The following is a 19,362-nucleotide window of genomic DNA, read 5'->3' as shown; positions in this document are numbered from 1 at the left end:
CTCTCTTTGCAACACTGGTCAAGCTCTACAGCTGACCAGAGAAAGAAGTAGTTTTAAAAATAATACTGCTCTGCATTTTCATTTGGCTACCAGTGGAGCCTAACAAATGCTGCTTATCCCTCTGTGCTAGTACCTACTATGCTGGCACATGTCCTGGCAAGAGACAAGCATTTCTACCTGCTGGCCTATTAGGCGCTGAGTCTCTGTCAAACATCCTCATGGTATTAAAAGGAGGAGGCAGTGGTTATTCAGCATCCCTTTGGAGAAAAGTGAGGTTTTTACTAAGACTGCTGGACTGACATTTCCTCATAACAGTGAGATGGTTAGCTGCGTTAGTCTGAAGTTGGATCAACTGTAGGGCAGGGAGGCACCTTTGAGACTTACTAGTTCAGAGAAGCATGAGCTTTTGTAGGTAACATCCTGCTTCCTCAGATGCTATTAATGGACTTCCAGAAACAAGGGGTTTAAAATAGAGAGGAACTTAAATGTAAAGAAAAAGGACAGGGGTAGGGGACTATGCTGAGATGAGCAAAATGTGGGTTGAAAAGTTCCACTGGGATAAACAAGGCAGTTAACACATTGGCTAGGTACACAGGCAAAAAGCCGAAGGCCTAATTGTTTTCAGCCTTTGCAGGTTAGTCTAAGCTGCGCAGACTGAACCTATTAGCAAGTGAACAGACATTCACTTTTGATTCCAGAAATGCAGTCATGTCCTTCAGTGGCCCAGGCCAGAAGCCAGGGGGTGCTAGAGCATGGCTCCCTGCTGGGCTAGAGCAGACAGCCTGGGTTGAGGCTACCCTGCCCACTCTGAGGGGGGAAGGGCTGGTGGGGAGTCCTGGGAGGCTGAGGGACTGTGAGTTAACTTGAATGTGGAGGGGATCTGGGACAGAAGTTTAATAAGCTGATTTAACCTAAATCAGTTAAGCCTGATACTACATCCATATAGGTTTATCTTAAACTGGTTGTGGCATTTGGAAAGTGGTTTATGTACACTGAACTTCTGTTGTTACAGATTTGAACCAGTTTATGATCATTTACACCAGTGTGTGTAATTTTGGTCCCTAGCCATTGAGGGACATAGCAATAAACAGCTGGAGTTAAAAGCTAGGCCAGGATAAGAACCCATACTCAGAGATGCTAGTAAGTTCATAAAATCATAGAATCATAGAAGTCAGGTCGGAAGGAACCTTGTAGATCTTCAAGTCCGACCCCCCGCCTGGGTGGGAGAAAAGACTGGACCCAAATGAGTCCAGCCAGGTAGTCATTAAGCCTCTTCTTAAAGATCCCCAGGGTAGGAGCCAGCACCGCTTCCCTAGGAAGTTGGTTCCAGCTCCTAGCCACCCTAACTGTGAAGTAGTTCTTGAGGATGTCCAATCTAAACCTACTCTCTAATAATTTGTGTCCATTTTTCCTTGTCATGCCAGGGCGCGCTAGGGGAAACAGTGTCTCCCCTAAGCCCTTCTGGTCCCCCCTAGTGAGTTTATAGACAGTCACCAGGTCCCCCTTCAGCCTTCTCTTGTGAAGGCTGAACAAGTTTAGGTCCCGCAGTCTTTCAGTGTATGGTCTGCCTTGTTGTCCCCAGATCATGCTGGTGGCCTCCTCTGGACCCTTTCAATGTTGTCCACATCCCTCCTGAAATGGGGCGCACAGAACTGGACGCAGGCCTGCAGCTGCGGCCTGACCAGTGCCGCATAGAGGGGGAGGATCACCTCCCTGGCTCTACTTGAGATGCACCTGTGGATGCACGACAAGGTCTGGTTAGCCCTGCCGACCGTGACCTCGCATTGTCGGCCCATGTTCATCTTGGAGTCAATAATGACTCCAAGATCCCTTTCCATCTCCGTGATCTCAAGAAGGGAGTTTCCCATTCTATAAGTGTGCTGCTGGTTTCTACTGCCCAAGTGCAGCACCCTGCACTTGTCAGTATTGAAACACATCCTGTTTATGTCAGCCCACTCCTGTAACCTATCCAGGTCTTGCTGCAATCTTTCCCTCCCTACTAGTGTGCTCACCTCACCCCAAAGTTCTCTGATCTCCATTGGTGCAGCTGTAAGTATGTAAAATATCTCGACTGGTAAAAGACCAAAATGTACAGTTTTATAAAGAGGGTTCTGCATATAGTGGATGTCAAAAGCAAGTGAAATAAAAAACATATTTTATTATTTTGAACCTGAAGTGTGTGCTCAAGTGCCCTGAGATGCTGGAACCAGAAAGCCTTGAAAAGTAATTTCCTTGATCTTATTTTGTCCTATGATATTTTATACTACAGGAATACAGCTGTGGCCTTCATTTTCTTATTTGAGCACTCCCTACAAGTTCTCTAAACTTCATAACTAATAGTCAAATGTGACTCTTCCTTGGTCTCTCATCTTCTCCCTTGGGGGAAAACTGGGTGTGCAATATAGCTTTATGCTTGGTAAAGTTCCTTTGTTTTAATACATTTGTATTTCCAGCTGGTCCAGCCAAGGTGTACTTTTCTTTTGCAAAACCCTCCCCTCCCTGCATGATACAAGCCTGGGTGACTCCTAGGTGTAAAGCCCAGAAGGGATTTATGATCAACTAATTCATGATTTGCTAGTGTGATCTTCACATCACAAGCCATAGAAAATCACCCAGCAATTCCTGCATCAGCCCAATACTTCTGCTGGAGCTAAACTTTGAGAGAGGCATTCTATCCTGATTTAAAGAGTTTGAATAGCAAAGAAACCATTGCATCCCTATATAAGCTGGTCCAGAGACTAATCATCCTCAGTGTTTCTAAAAAAAATATATGATTGATAACCTAAGATTTTTTTCTCCCTTCTGTAAAGCAAGAGCTAAATCCTCAGCTAATGTAAGCCGATCTGACCCTTTGTGGTTAAGTTTGTCATCACTTATACTTGTATAAATCTAGAGCAGATCCAGTGATATCAAGAAGGTCCTCTGGATTTATTTCCTGTACAGCTGAGAGAAGAACTGAGCCATCAATCTGAGTTTCTGTCCAGCATGAATGGAGTTGTGAGATTTCCTAGCTAGGTAGTTTCTCAATGAATGGTCGCTAATTCAATATCCTGCAATTAGTAGTCATCCGGCTACATATTTGGAAAGGAAAGCAACCAGGTATAAATCTTTGGCTGCATCTCCATCAATACTTCTATCCCTGTCTGTCTGTCTAATTGCTATCGACTGTGAAAAGTAGTTTTTGATTGAGGCGTGAGGTAAAGTGATATTGATTACAGTAAATGAACTTTTTCTGCAGTCTGAGTCAACTGGGGGGAAGGGAAGAGGAAACAGCAAGCGTTTTCATCCTGCATACAGGGGCAAGGCAAAACCCAGCCTCTGACCTACTTCCTGGTGGTAGGGCTCAAGGCTGTGTGATGTAACCCCCCTCCCCCCTTCCTTGTGTTTAATATCCAAACCAAGCCGGCCTGAGTGAGAGGGTAAAAATCAGCTTCAGCCTAAATGTATCCAACTAGAACAGAAAGAAATTAGAACAAAAACAGATTTAACTTTTGATCCCTCAAGTTAAGGAGCTTTTGACATTTAATTTTGATTAAAAAAATCAGGACAGCATATTTCTTTGTGGAAAATAACGTAACGGTAGCACAACAAAGAAATCTGTATTAGCAGAACATTTGATTTCTACATCTGTCAGGACCTAGCGCCACATCCAGTTGCATTTCTGATCAGAGATGGGCAAGGGTGCAAACACCTGCTGTACTTGTATTGGTGGCTTTGAAACACCTGGGTTGTACAGAGTAGTACTACTTGTTTGGGTACCTGTAGGGCTTATGACTATATCACCCCCAGAATAACTGTGTCTACTCCAAAGCATTTTAAAAACCCATTGGAAATTATATGCGCTGGACCACAATCAGCTGTAGTAGAAGATGACAAAGTTGCAAGTAGAGATCACAATCAAATTCGGAGCTTAAGTGTGCTACATATTGTGTATGTTCCTAATAAAAGCTTGCAATCTAAATGGATCAGATGGACAACCGGTGGCTGAAAGTATTACTTCCTTTTTTTCTTGTGGGGAGATGAGGCAGGGAAATGAAGAATCTCCTTTATCTAAAGCTCTTCAGCCAGAGATTCTCAACTGGGGTGCCATGAAATATTAGCACTGTTAAGTATGCAAACATGATTCAGAAGAAACACAGAGATTTCAAACAGGAGTCCATAGTGTTAAAAACATTCTGACTTATGATCTTTCCTTCTGAGTTCTTTGCAACAGAAGTTTCTCTATTACTATTCCATAGTCAAACAATGAGTAAAAACTAAGCAATGGCATTTTTGAGGGGGGCCTGGGGTCTAACAAGGAGTGTCTTGAACCTACAATAGCTGAGGAGCACTCTCTTAAACATAAACTTCTAAGGGTGTGCCAGATCAGTATAAAGCAGGGTAGGGCGGCACCTTGGAAACTAGCTGGTTCAGAGGCATACTTTTTCATACAGGTGCAATGAACTTGCACAAAGCAGGAGTTCTAGATAAAATTTAAAAAATAGTTAAAATACAAAGGATAAGGGAAGGGGGGATTAAATCTGTGCATGTATTTCAGTGTGTACCTAGACTTGCTCAAGTTTTCAAGGGAATTTATAGTTAAGCCAATAAGCTCTTGGGGCAGAAATGTGTTCCTCTTCCAAAGCCCCAGTTCGGGAACAGCACCATAAGCATGTTCTCAACTTGCTTATAAGCGCATGCTTATATCTGATTGATAGAGATTTGCCTCATCACTAGAAAATTCACTTTTCTCTCTTCTCTCCATCTTCCTTTAATTCCTATAGTGGCCATGAAATGACGTGCTAAAAGTGCTTTTTAGCTCAGTACAGGATGTTTACTGTCTTCTGTTCCATTTAAATTCAAGACAATATTCTTAATATTGCATGTTTGCTCCATTGCTTGCTCATTGCTTTACAGCATGTATAAGCATAAATTTAGAAGCGGGGGGGGGAGGGCATCTTCATTACAAAAGCTACTTGCTATACTAATTTACTGTAACACAGTAATTAAGGTAATTAGATTACCCCATATAATTAATCAAATCCTTACATTTGTACTGCCTTGTCATACAGTATATATTGCAGCTCTCAAGAGAGCAGAACATCTGTCGAGACAATACCAACATTGTGGGACTGTGTATGTTGCTTCTGAATTCTTCAGTGCACACATTGTCTTCTGCAGTGTTTAATAAATAAGAATAATAAACTAGCATAAATAATATCAGGGATTTGGAAAATTCCTTCAAATATGGTAGCCGCTGCATAGAACTGCTGCTTACAAATTCAGATGGGAGTCCTTCTTTGAGCTCATACCAGGTCAGCTTTGGTGGGAACGGAGGAAAGGTTTGTGCAAATCAGTCCTAAATTCTGGAAGCAATACCAAGCCAAACTGTTTCCCCTCCACTGCGCACCTGATCCAAAGTCCACTGGGATCCAAGCTGTTTGAGCTGTTTGAATAGTACAAGTGCTATTCATTCACTTGGTGTGTACACCTGATCATTCCCCAGCATGGGATAATTGTTGGCTATTGTGTGGTTTCATTCCGGCCCTCCCCACCCAGGTAAGGGGGCATGAGGTTGGCATAAGGAACGTGGCTAGAGAAGGTTGTAACCTACAGATACACATGAATATGAAGGTCTCCAAATGCCGCTGCAGGCCAGCTTACTGTAGGGAACTGTCCCAACATCTGCCAGGATAGAAATGTGCTCAGGTTCAGGGAGATGATGGGGTAGGAAAATGGGAAATGCCTACTTTTGTTCCTCAGCTCTTAGATGCATCAGACATAACTCTGCTTCCCCTGCTGATCTGGCTATAACCCTTTAATTGTGTTATAAATAAACCCAGAACGTTACCCTCTCATGCTTATTTATTTTCACACTTCCTGCATTACTTTGTCTTCATATCTTCCTCACACTGTATTGATTTCTCTCTCTAGTCTCTCCTTTTGGCCTGTTCCTCTCATTCTCATGTTCCTTTTATGTATCCATCCTTTATAGTTTATTCTTATGTTACTACTAAATCTTTTACAGAAAACAGCATGGGAAAATATGTCTTGATTATTGTTGGTGTTCAGTATTCATTATTCTTTCACAGTTTTCTTCATCTATTTACTCTTCATAATCTATTTCAATTAGCTCACTTATTTTACAGCTTTAGAAGCTGATTTTATTTTAATTTTTTTAATGGCAATTCTAATTTTATTTAACTCTTTTTTTTTTTTATTTGTCAGATCCTGATCCTCGATTCAGTGCTCTATCTGCTTGGCCACACTAAAAGATAAAGCTGAGAAGGAGCATTTTATTGTGTTCAGATTCTTATCCTGTGCTACATGCACATCTTCCAGTAATACATAAGTTGGCCAGTATTGCCATACAGCCCGTATACTTTGCAAAAGGCATGAAACCTCAGGGACTCTTGCTTCTTTCTGCTACATGATTTTTTGGTTGCTTTCTGATTTGGGTGTGGATCATCACCAAGCAGAAATGGCCAAAACCTCTTTCCCTCTCAATTCATAAAATTTGGAAGGCAGCGATGTCAGTGAGGATTTAATCTGGCAGGAGAAAAGGGGCTAATCACCCTGATTTTTAGAAGCAACGATGGCTGGGAACAACAAATCGTCTCTTGGCACTTCACATCTAAATGAGCCCAAATTTAAAGATGGACACTTCTGTCCCTAATAAATTCCAATCTTCCTTGACCAGGCCCCTGTATTTACATTCAATAACATATTCTCCTTCCAGGGGCTCTATGGAGACTTTTTTTATGGAAACATCAATAGTTTCCCTCTCTCTCTGGACTCATTTAGTCTGTTTACGAAATGCTATCAAATGTCGGTATCTCATCTGTGATTCATTCCCTGACATTTAATTATTGTTCTGTAAATCACTTATCTGAAGAAAAGAAGTGTAACGAGATTTTTAAAATATTGGTGATGTTATAATTATTTTCCACTTAATCTTACCAACCCCCCTGGTGCTATTAAAAAAAACAAAACACAAACCTGAACAGACAACTAGAAATATGTCTCTTAACTACTGGCTGTGGTAAGCGAGGTTTAGAGGATTTACAAAGTGTCTTCAAACTATATTTATATGGAACATAATCATCATCCTTTACATTATATAATGCTTTTCATCCCATTGAATCACAGAGTACTTTAAAGGCTGTGGGCTTTTTTTTTCTCTTCCTCACCCTTTTATCTAATCATTTATGCTGATGCAAAGCAAGTGTTGACTGGGTAACAAGTTAACTAAAGATGCTTTTTTTTTTTTTCCCCAGTTGGTGGCCTTGTGAAGGAAAAGAGACTTTGGTTTGGATCTGCACTGCCAAATTTTGCTTGCATATGCCTGTTAGGATGGTGAAAAAGATCACTCTCCATTACTGGTGCAGCGCTGTCAATAATTGCCTCCCCTCTGTCTGAGCAGAGCTTTACCAACAGAAAGCTTTTGCCGGTTTTGTTTCTTACGCATGCTGTTGGACAGCAGAAAATCTCTTTTTGTGATACTTGACCTCTCCGCGAAAAGCCTATGCCACTGCAGCTATGGTGGCAGCAGCTCCACAACACAGACAAGCCCGAAGTAGGGATAGCCAGGCTCACAGTCGGTTGTGCAGTAAAGTGTTTTCCGGAATTGAAGTCTAAATCAACAGCTGATTCTGTTTCAGTATTATCTTTGCATAGAGTAAATGCAACATGTAAGCATATAAAGCATAAATAAGGGATTGCTTCGTTCACTGTTCAAGTGCAGCTTCTTCTATTGCAAAACAAGGCTATTAATACCATACAATCACTTTTTCTGAGGGAAGGCGAGAATAAAATCTCTAGCTGAAAAGGAAGGGAAAATTCAAAGAGTCTTTGTTTGCAGGCACCCCACACACATAAGAAAAACGATGATGTGATGTTCAATCCCCCAAAAAGCAGATAGTATTTAGGGCAAAATTTACCACTTCATGGAGGATAAAAATTCAGCTTCGGGTATAAAAAACAACAAAAAGAACAATTTGCAAATTTAATTTAATAGTGTGCTGTCATTACTTGTTCCTGTGTACTAAAACCACACCCAAGGGTTCATGGCTTTGCTTAATTTTCTGATCCACATGCCTTAAACAGAGGTTAAAATGTTGATGCAGCTGCAATTATTTTTTTTTTCTACTAAGAAATTTGGCTGTAGGGAAGAAGGGGGAAAAAAATCTGTCGCTTTCTTTTCTTTCTAACCTTGAAAGGTTGGAGGATATCCATAAAAAGCTGGAAAGTTTGTCTGCCCTCCCTTCAGTGTCAAGATTTTCTTCTTGATGCATGACAAAATAGCAGGTCCACTGGAGCAGGGAATAGTGCAAAAAGAAGGTTATTTGCCTTGGTTTTGAAAAAACTGCAGCATAAGTATTGGCTTCTCCCCTCTCCCCCCCCACTTCCTGTCCTTTCTTCATTCAACACCAGATGTAGACCAAGTATAAGGAACCCACCCTTCAGGGTATAATTATACTGAGAAAATCAAACATTAGGGAAAACAGTTTGCAGATCTTTTTTTTTCTATATGACTATCTTTAAGTGAAGCAAGAGTGAAAGATGTAAATAACTTCACTAATTTATAATCGCTATGAAAATTTAGTGCTGGAAGGAAGATTCCTCTGAGAATGGGTTTGGGTGTGATGTCAAATTATGTGTTGAGCCCAATATTAGGCTTTTCAATTATTACTGGAAGGGTGGAAGATGAAATAGCTGGTAACTATCCAAGCCACAGATTTCACATCTGAGTAACCACATACAGCTCTAGATATAGACCTAACATGAGTTTAATACTCTGGATACAAATGAACCTAACATAAGTTTAATATGCTAAACATAAGTGAACTGCAAATCACTGCTGATGGTATTTCTCATTTCCAATTTTTCATGTATAATGATATATATAAAAGTCATATATATATATATACACACACATACATATATATATAAAAATATATATATATATAACTTTTGCTCTTTTAGATCTTAGATTAAAGGTATAAAAGTGCTATGCAGGCATGAATGATTTAACCCTCAAAACATGCCTTTAGACTCAGGAAAGTATTACTATAGCTACTTCATCAAGTAATTAAATGGTTTGTCCAAAGTTGCATGGAGCCATCAGTGGGTGAGGTACAAACATCAGTCCCCAGCCCCTTGCTTCATGAACTAAGCCTAAGCCATAACCACTCGACAACTAAAAGGATTAAGCATACTAAATGCTAGAAGATTGTGCTAAACCAGAGTCTGAAGATGGAAGAACCAAGGCAAATTCAAATTCAGTGTACCTCCTGAGAGTTGTAAGGCATTGATCAAGTGGGACACACATCCAGCAGTCCTCTAAATAGTTTCCTTGTGCTCCTGACTGTTTTCTAGACAGTAATGTTTTCTTGTTACCCAAGGAAATCTCTTTTTCAGCAAGTACTTTGGGAACTTGCTAGACTGCTTATGCAGACAGTTTTTCCTCTTTCAGCTGTAAGTAAAAATGGTGATGTGGTTAAGTCACTAGCTTCTGCCTATAAAAAAAGTCTCGGGTTCTTTTTTTTCACTATTCCAGAGACTTCTTGTGTGAGACTGCAGCAGTTGCTAAAATCCCTCCGTTCTTCTCTTCCCCTTTTATAAAATGGAGATGGTCTTATTTGTTTTACTCAAGTATTGTGACAAGAAATGCATTCAACATTCTCATCTTGTGGCAGCGTTGGGGTGATGCTCTAGCCATGACGGTCACAGACAAATGGAGACAAGGATTTTTGTCACAGTATCTTTTACTGAGCTAACTATATGGTGGTCCAGTAAAGCTCCTTGTCTTCACAGTTTCAAAGTACTCAAACACAGTAGTAATGGGGCTGTAGAAATCCCAATGAAACAAGAAATTCAACTTGTGTAGGCAGCTCCATCATGGTAGGGGGTTGGGCATGAAAGTCATGAACTCCACTTCTGCCCCCTTCCAACCTATTTTTCCAGTGGCTTATGGATCCGCCATAGACCCTATACTTGAACTATGGGGGCATCTCTATTAGCTGGCCATAGTCATACATTGTTATTCATCGGTGAATCGGCCAGTTTTGCAGGATATAGTACCTCACTTCCCTGTTGCATTGCATACTTCCCCGGTGATATCAAGTTATCCTTGATGACCAGAGCACTACTGAACTTTAAACATCTGTTTTACCTTCACTTTTCTAAGAGGCTGCTAGGTAGGTTATGAACACATTTTGAACTAGAAGCCCTCACCATAACTATCCAACTTTCTATCTGTTGTTATAAATAAAGGAGCAGTTATCTTAGATGGTAGATAGAGGGGACTTACCTTCTAATGGACCTGGTATACACTTTACTGGAGTGTTACACATGCATGCAATTGGGTGCTCTCCCTCCATTTGCATATGCAGAATCAGTTTTATGAAGTTACTTTATGAAGGACCATGCAACTTATTAAGCCATACCTGAAGTTCATAAAGCTGATTATGATCAGTCTACTGCACAAACTGTCCCATCCTTTCCCATTATTTACCCCAAATGAGAAGAGCCCGAGGTCTCTTTCCTCCCTCTGCCTCATTGCGTAGTCTGAGGGGGGAGATCACTCTTGTTGTCAATGAGAATTCAATTACGCTTGTTTAAATGCTTATATTAAGGGCTTAATGAACTGTTTTCTGCATTTCATTCTAGCAGTTCAGCTCATTTCCCACAGAATAAATTATAAGTCCAAGCTCAGGCTTTGCAAGTGAGCTGACCTTTGACATATTTCCGTCAGCTGGGCTTGAGGCCCTATCCCTTAAACATGAATCCCTGGGTGAGCACAACAGGTCAGCAAATAGTGAGTCCCCTCTTCTATATTCAAAATACAAACCCCAAAGTTGTTTGTGAATTCCAGGCTGCCTGGAAAGTAGAGACCAAGAGACTTGCTGCTGAATGCAGTTGCGTTGCTGAACATGGTTGCCTACAGAGCCTGTGACCACAAAAGAGGATAAATATTGCTCTGTGACACACTTCTTGTGCGAGAGAGACCATGTTATGCAGGACCATGTTAGATATTGCAAGACCTGTGCTAATATCAACACCCAACCCTCTTTTTCTTGGCTAATGAAAGGAACTTTCCACGGCTCTGAAACGTCCCCACATTCCCCACCCCTCTGGGTCTGAGATGACCCAAATGTCATCAGATTCAGGCTATGTTGCAAAGATTTTCACTGCTCCCTCCCCCCTGAGTTATTTAAATATGGAAGAGACCTGTCATGGCAAGAAACATTTGTTTCATTTCCAATTTTATTTAAATATTGCCAAAGACTTTCAAGCTGTTCTGATTTCTTTTTTTTTTCAGGGCGTCACTTCACTCGAGCACTGCGTAAAGCATAAGCCTTGAATTGGCCCTCTGTTTAAAGGTGCATTTCACCTGCAAATTTCATTGGCTTCTCTTACTTCAACGCATGTGAATAAGGGTTGCATGCCAGTGCAGTGACCCTATGTTAAACCTTATGTATCCCTTGTGTTTCATGTTAAAGGCATGAGTGGACCCTAAGTAGAACTAAGATCTTTGTGCATGCCCATGAAAGTGTCAGTCTTCAGACCAGTTATCTTCAGCCTCTGCATGGGTGAACAAGGACCACTCTACACCCTGGTAGCTAGTCATAAGTGAAATGCCTGCAGCCTTTGCATGTAATTCCTACAGAAGTCAAACAGTTAATTAATTTTGGCAACAAGTCCAGCTCACCCTACTCCCACAGGTAGCTTTGCATAATAAGACTCGCAGAATAAATAAGTGCCACCTCATCATATTAATATTTTATTAATTCTTAAATAGTTTTATTCTGGGTAATTACTGGGAACAATTGCAAAGATAACTATGAAATGGATTTTTAATATCCTCACTGGGTCCAGGCTCTGTGCGTAGTTTCATTAGCAGGCAGAATGATTTTTAGTGTAAGTGGAGCCATTTTTCCCTATGCTTTCTGCAGATTAAGAGATATATCAAGAGATGAACAGACAGACAGCCTGAAATTTAAATATTGATTTTGGGTGATGGTGATGATGATGATGATAATCTTCCCACTCTTTTCAAAACTTTCCTCCGAGGAATTCGTAGTGCTTTATGCACCCTAGGCTTGAATTTCCGAAAGTGTCTGCTGTCGCTTATGCTTCTTTTCATTCTAGATAAAAAAGCTCTTGGGCCAGACTTTCTAAAGAGCTCAGGGCTAGATTTTCAAGTGCTCAGTACTCACGACTGGGGAGAGCTCATCTCTCAAGAGAGTTCACAATTAGACCCATCAATGAAGGCCAGATTTTTCAATAGTGCTTAAGGGCACCTAACATCACCCACTAATAATATTTACAGCCAAGAATTCAAAAGGAGCCTGGCATCTATTGTGCCAAATACTTCTGAATATCCATCTGTCCTGCCCATTACCAGGGTATCTAAGTGCCTTCCATGTAAAATGGATAGCAACAAAAAAGTTCTTAGCATATTTTTTGGATGTCTGTCTCTCTTCCTCCTTTGTAAGAAGAACTTGGCATTCAGATATTATTTTCTCTCTTCCATGAATGTTTTTATACTGGGCTTAGACTTGCCCACATTGTGCTTTCCTTTAATATGTCCTTTGGATCTAAATGTGATTGTCTGCTTGCTTGCTTGCTTGCCCTTTCCTCCTTCCTCCTTTATGTCAAATGCATCATGGAGATCCTATCAATTTTTTTTTTATTTGGGCAGCTTTTCCTTCTCTGCTCTGACCTTTCAGCCACCAAACGCATCTACCCATTGGCACCTCCTGTCCACTTTGCACTTTGATTCACCAGAGAATGACAATATCACCTGGTTTCCCCTGACTTGTGTATGTCCCTGTCTCTCCTGAAATGACCTCTGGCATTAACAGGCAAAAGAGGACAAAAGGAAAAGTTACTTTACTGGAAACTCAACGACAAAAGCAAACTTAAATGGAAAGATCCAAGTGACAGCCTTGGAAAGAGAGAAGCACTAATCAAACCACTGAACATACCGGGGAACAGAGAGGAGCACATTCACTCCTAGAGCAGAAAGCTGCTTCAGGTTGTGAGTAACATGCACTCCAACGTGCAGAGGAACGTTTGATCTTGTTTTATTCTGAGCTTTACAAAGCAAGGGCATCAGACAATAGTGACTGTGGACTTGATTCAGAGTCCATTCAAATAAGTGGAAAGGCACTCATTGACTTGAACAGGCTTTTAATCGGAGACTGTATCATCTGCATCCACTGATAACCATTCCCATTACTCTGGCTGAGCTGTGTTGAGAGAAGAAAAAAGACAAAAACAGACACCGACTAAACCACTGGGGTTTAACCTCTGGAAGGGGATTGCTTATAGCCAAAACAGTGGGAAATTTTCCAAAGCACAGATGGAAAGTGGCATCCATTCTCACAGACTTTCACTGGGATTACGGTGCTTGGTTGCCCTTTGTGTGCTTTCAGCATTTCCACTTCATACATTGGATATTGTAGCAAAGCTCAAAGAGATGCAAGCAAAGTCAGATACATTTCAGACTACAGTGCAAGTTAGTTTTCAAGTCATGTAGCCCCTGTATGGAAAAAATTCCTTCTGGGTCCATGTAGCAGGGCACTAAGGTGCCTGCTACTGACAAGTGGTAATATGAGTTCAGCTGCCAGTCACCAGGGCAGCACAGGTGTGGGTTGCTGAGACAACCAGTCTGGTCAGCTGACCGGAAGGGGGCAGGACCTGGCCTATATAAACAGCCAGGCTGAGACCAGAGCCAGTTCCCCTCTGGCGGCTGAGAAAGAGAGAGCTCTGCTGGGAGTAGGCATAGCAGAGAAGCCTGATGGCCTGAGCAGCGTTCTGCGAGATGGTACAGGGTGGAGGAAACCCTGGTAGGGAAAGGAATGATGGATAGCCAGTTTCGCGTGGAGTGTATGTTGTAGCCCAGGAGTGGAAGTTTTCTGTTTTGTTATTACACCGGAGGACTGGGTGAGGCTGTAGGGGTTGGAGGAGGCCTTATGGGAGCTCCCCAGTAGCATGGGGGTTCCTGGCGCCGGAGAGGGTGCCGTGTTTTGGGGGGGTGTATAGACCCTGGCCCCAGTGGGGCAGTGTCGTGCAGGGGAAGCCCCAGTGTGGGCGAGCGTACAGGCGAGGAGCCCCATTGTGGGTGAGTGACCCGAGACAGCGAGTCTGAGGGCCAGGCATGGCTACAGCCACCTGAGCCTCGGTGGGGGTTGTAGACCCAAGGAGGGGTTGCACGGACCCAAGCCCTGAGAAGGGGCACAGTGCATTGGGGGCCAGGCACGGCTACTGCCACCTGAGCCTCAATTGTGAGAAGCCCTAGGGAGGGTGCACACAGGCCAAGTGCAGGTGGGATCGCACGAGTGAGGCCCCAGGGAGGGCGCACACAGGAGTAGAAGCCAGGCCCCATAGGGGGCTATGAGAGCCACAGGAGAAGCCAGGAGGTCCCACGAGGGCACAGGCGGGCAACGGGGATGAGTCTGGGGACCCATGAGGGCACAGGTGACTGTGGGACTCACATGCAGCCCAGAGGTTGGAATGCACTGGGCAATTAGGCAGAGCCAAGACACATCAAGGCACCGTGCCAAGGAGGGTAAGAAGGCAGCCTCCCTTTAACAATATTTACCAGCAAAGACGTGGCAGGCGAGATAAAGAGGGTGCATTTAAACCGGATTTGGTACGGTAGGTAGGGGGCGCTAGAGGAGTTCATGGCACCCCTAGGTCGTGTGCTGCCACAGTCCAATACAAGTTTTAATCAGAATATTAGCCAACATTTTCATGCCTATCTATTAATTTTTAGGTGCTGGGCCTGAGACAGCTATTGCCTGTTTTGGGGAGAGTCTGATCACTCATGACACCAAATGACAGAACTTTTGGCATTCAATACCTCCAACAGATTGGTTCTAAACAACTGCCTGAGTTAAGGGCCCAAATATCCATGTGCTTCCCAGATAAATTAAGTTATATGGTAAGGCTGCTATGGGATCTATTGGAGTCTTCTGTTCTTCTCTACTTTCAATGTGTGTGTTATCATTGCGACATTTCTGGGAAGCCTTCACGTACCAAAAAAAGGCCAGGCTAAGATGCAACGCTTTTTTGGCAAGATTCACATTTATTCCATTTGCCCCAACATCCAATTCTTGTTCTACCAGTCGGCATGTCTCCCTTTACAATGTCGCTCAAAAGCTCATCATTTGCATGTAATCTGCTGGAATTAGTACCCCTTGCTGTACATGCAAATCTAGTTTTCAAAGGTTTAGTCTTACTTTAATCACCGGTGCTAAAAAGGACCTAGTATTTGCCTTTCATCTGGCAGCAAATTAATTATAAAAGCTATATGTTAATATTAATATTGTCTTAGTATAGATCAGTGGTTTCATTACCTTTTTGATTTTAATATTACCCATTTCATGACAAACCGTGGATGCTTAAATCCAGAAATTTCAGGCTAGTAAATTCAGGTAAAGATTTAAATAGGAATGGTTTATCTTTTAATCTGTTGACCCAGCAGAAAGTTCAGAATTGTAATCTACCCAAGATGAGAAACTGTTCATTTTTATGGAAATAATATATGAGAATCTTAAATAGATGTTCTTTTTCCCTCTCTCCTTTAGCAAAGGCGGCAGCAGGCTAGTGAAGTAGCAAGAACACTGGGGTACAATATGGTCAGGAATTGCTCAGTCTTCAGTAGCGTTTCTTCCAGTTGGGTGCTCCACGGGTCTAAGTGAAAGACTATTTCTGGGAGTGGAAGGATGTTCTTGTGATAAGACACAGAGCTCAGGAGACTCGTGTCTAATCTCAAGCTTGTCCAGAGGTTTCCTGCATGATCTTGGACATCCTTTCCTTATTCTGTGCCTCTGCACCACAACTGCAAAATGGGGATAACAGAATTCCCCTGTCTCAAAGGGTAATTAATTTATGAACCTAAAAGTGCTGGGGTCATGGCAATATATAGTTATCTAGTGGGACAGCCTCTGGCCTATGCCAAGGGTTATCTTCCTGCTCCCTGACTTTGCTGCCTTTTACATCTCACAGGCTATTTTCAAACAGCACCTTTCTTTTCTTTTCTTTTTTTCCCTTTGTTTCTTGAGGGGAGAAGTAAGGGGATTGATAAATGATGATGGAAACTTTTATTGTTGCTTCCTGTGAAGCAGCTGTAATGAGCTAACTTCGCACAGCAATAACTACAAAACAAAACTTCAGACTTTAAAGCTCCTGATCTCATGGTGGGAACCACTTACTTTTATCTGACAATTAAAACCACCTTGATTTGGTGATGACACTTCCCATTAAAGTCTCCTAGTGCTGTTTGTTTATTTGTCTCATGGAAGTCATCTTGCAGCGACGAAGAAAAGCCATCATATTTAGGTCACTCTAATTACTCATCTATATGCAGGAAGTAGCTTTGTAAACCAAACTTTCCTCCTTTTTCCCCCCTACATCTCCTTCTTCCCCTCTTAATTAAGATTTTGTTCTTAACAAGGTGAAAATTAAATTAAAAGCTTCAAATCAAGTCATAGAAAATGACTGCTTTAATGTGCCTTGAGCCGTGGCTTTAGTACGTGATCGTGGGAGTGATTTATCACCTGCAGTAAAAGAAATAAGTTCAGCATTAAATTGCTTCATTTTTTGTTTATGGAATTTATGTCCATTTTGTGGGCACCGGTTCACTTTCCTCATGGTCACGTTTTAAAATAGTCACGAAACTTGCATAGGCTGAATCTATTCTTAATAATAATAATGTCACAATATTTTCTGCCTGTCTGCATTTCTTAGCCCTTCCTCTCTGACATCAAACTTCTAACTTCTGCCTGCTTGCTTCATTCTGATCTGCATTTGATGATTTTACCTTCATATAACTGTTAAAAGTAACTAATTTTTTGCAATGCAGCAGTGTCCAGAGGAGGCCAGAGTGTGGGATCAAGGCCTTGTTCTGTTAAGCATTTGTACTTGCATAAAGTGAAAAGGGGATTCCTGACCTGAAGGACTGCATAAGATGCAGGACAGCAAGTGGACCCAACATATAGATGTGTGGACCACAAGGACACTATCAGATCATTATTGTTATAATCATAAAGTGCAGTCACAGAACATCAGCCACCACACCAGCATTGCAGGTTTTTGTTAAGTATCACAAAAGTGTGAATGTTAAGGAGTACAAGTTCTTGTTGGGAAATGTAGAGAATAAAGACTGGCACTGCAGGTGGGCGATGAAATCTCAATAACATATAGAATATAGTACGCAAATCATATCTTTGGCATTAGCTTCCTGCCTAATCCTCTACCCTTATCTTTACTTGCCATTTTCCTGCTTGTTAGTTGCTTATCTTTTCCATGAAAACCTCTTGTTCGTCACTTGAAAAGCCAAACCAAATGAAACCCCTTTCTATTCCCTTTGACCTTCTCTGTAAATGAATATGCAATACTACATGCTGAAGTATCACTGTATTGTTAAATAACCCCAACAACAGGTTAGTTTAGTTGATTCATATGCCCAAAGAGAGGGTTGCATCCAGCTGATATCAGAATTTAGACTCACGAGTCACACATCTGGTGTGTGTGTTCACGAAGTGTTCAGGGTGCGTGCTAGATTTCAAGAGTCCTGTAAAGGTCCTGTGTCCCAAACAGTACAGCAATCTTATGGACTCTTTTATTCCTTAAACCAGAAAAAAAAAATCCTATATTTGTATGTGTTTCTTTCCTGGTAATGTTTTGCCATGGGAAGCACTTCAATTATGGAAAAAGTTTGCTGCACAACCACTCTTCCAGAGCTGGAAGTATGCCAGGTACATTACTTTTGTATTTTTCTCTAACATTAAAATATCATTGTGGTTGGAAAAATGGTGACTCTTCTAACCCATGCCTCTCAGTCATGCCAGGATAAATTTCAGTATCCTAACACAGTTTATGGCTGAGTGGCCCTCCTATATTCCCATCAATGGCAATTCAAGTATTCTGGGTCACAGGAGTCTGAAGAGGTGATCCTTGACTGGAGCCACTGCAGTACAGCACTTACTGCCTCTGGTACTAAGAGAATTTTTCTACCTTCCAGATTCTGCCAAATGGTGCTGTGGCAATGGTTGCAATAAAAGTTAGTTATTACTACTGCTGCTATTGTTCCTGCTGTTACTACTACTACTACAGTTATTGTTATTTTGGGCATCATATTTTACTTGCCATTAACAAATGGGGTTTTAGAGACCATACATATTATAATAAACTTGCATCTCTTGACCTTCTGTTTTCTGTATCCTGTTTTACACCATATTTAGAGTTTACCTAAAGAGGGAAAAAAAATGCTTTGAAAATAAATTCTAAAGAGAGGTTGAAATCCTGGGGAAAAAGGAAAAACAGATATGGGCTTAACATTTACACACAAAAAATATGATTTAAAAGTTAATTAAAAGGCTTTCATTTATTTAGCAAGGTCCAAGTACAAAGATTTGTTCTTCTGAAAGAGCTGGTGATGACACTAGAACTTACAAGAAGCCAAGAGGATGGTTTCTTTACTTTGCTTCACGTAGTAGTTGGGTGACCAGTTGTTTTATGAGAGCCATATATCAGCCTTGAACTCGGCACTTATTGTTCAATCCCTGAAATAATTTAATGAATTTTCTTTACTTAAACGATACTTGTCAATTCAGATTCCATTGTACTTGGGATTTTAAATGGTGCTTTCACAGATTGTGAGGCTGGAAGGGACCTCAGGAGACCATGGGGTCTGGCCCCTTGCACCAAGCAAGAAAGACAGGTGGGGTCAGATGACCCCAGCAAGATGAATATCCAGTCTCATAGAATCATAGACATTGGGTCGAAGGGACCTTGTAGATCTTCAAGTCCGACCCCCTGCCTGGGCGGGAGAAAAGACCGGACTCAAATGAGTCCAGCCAGGTAGTCATCAAGCCTCTTCTTAAAGATCCCCAGGGTAGGAGCCAGCACCGCTTCCCTAGCAAGTTGGTTCCAGATCCTAGCCGCCCTGACCGTGAAGTAGTTCTTGCGGATGTCTAATCTAAACCTACTCTCCAATAATTTGTGTCCATTGTTCCTTGTCATGCCAGGGGGCGCTAGGGGAAACAGTGTCTCCCCCAAACCCTTCTGGTCCCCCCTAGTGAGTTTATAGACAGTCACCAGGTCCCCCCTCAGCCTTCTCTTGTGAAGGCTGAACAGGTTCAGGTCCCGCAGTCTTTTATTGTAGGGTCTGCCCTGTTGTCCCCGGATCATGCTGGTGGCCTCCTCTGGACCCTTTCAATGTTGTCCACATCCCTCCTGAAATGAGGCGCCCAGAATTGGACACAGGCCTCCAGCTGTGGCCTGACCAGCGTTGCATAGAGGGGGAGGATCACCTCCCTGGCTCTACTTGAGATGCACCTGTGGATGCACAACAAGGTCCGGTTAGCC

The sequence above is a fragment of the Crocodylus siamensis genome, chromosome 6, assembly GCF_052110815.1.
Source record: "Crocodylus siamensis isolate JL-2025a chromosome 6, ASM5211081v1, whole genome shotgun sequence".
NCBI lineage: Eukaryota > Metazoa > Chordata > Crocodylia > Crocodylidae > Crocodylus > Crocodylus siamensis.
This window is presented reverse-complemented; position numbering follows the sequence as displayed.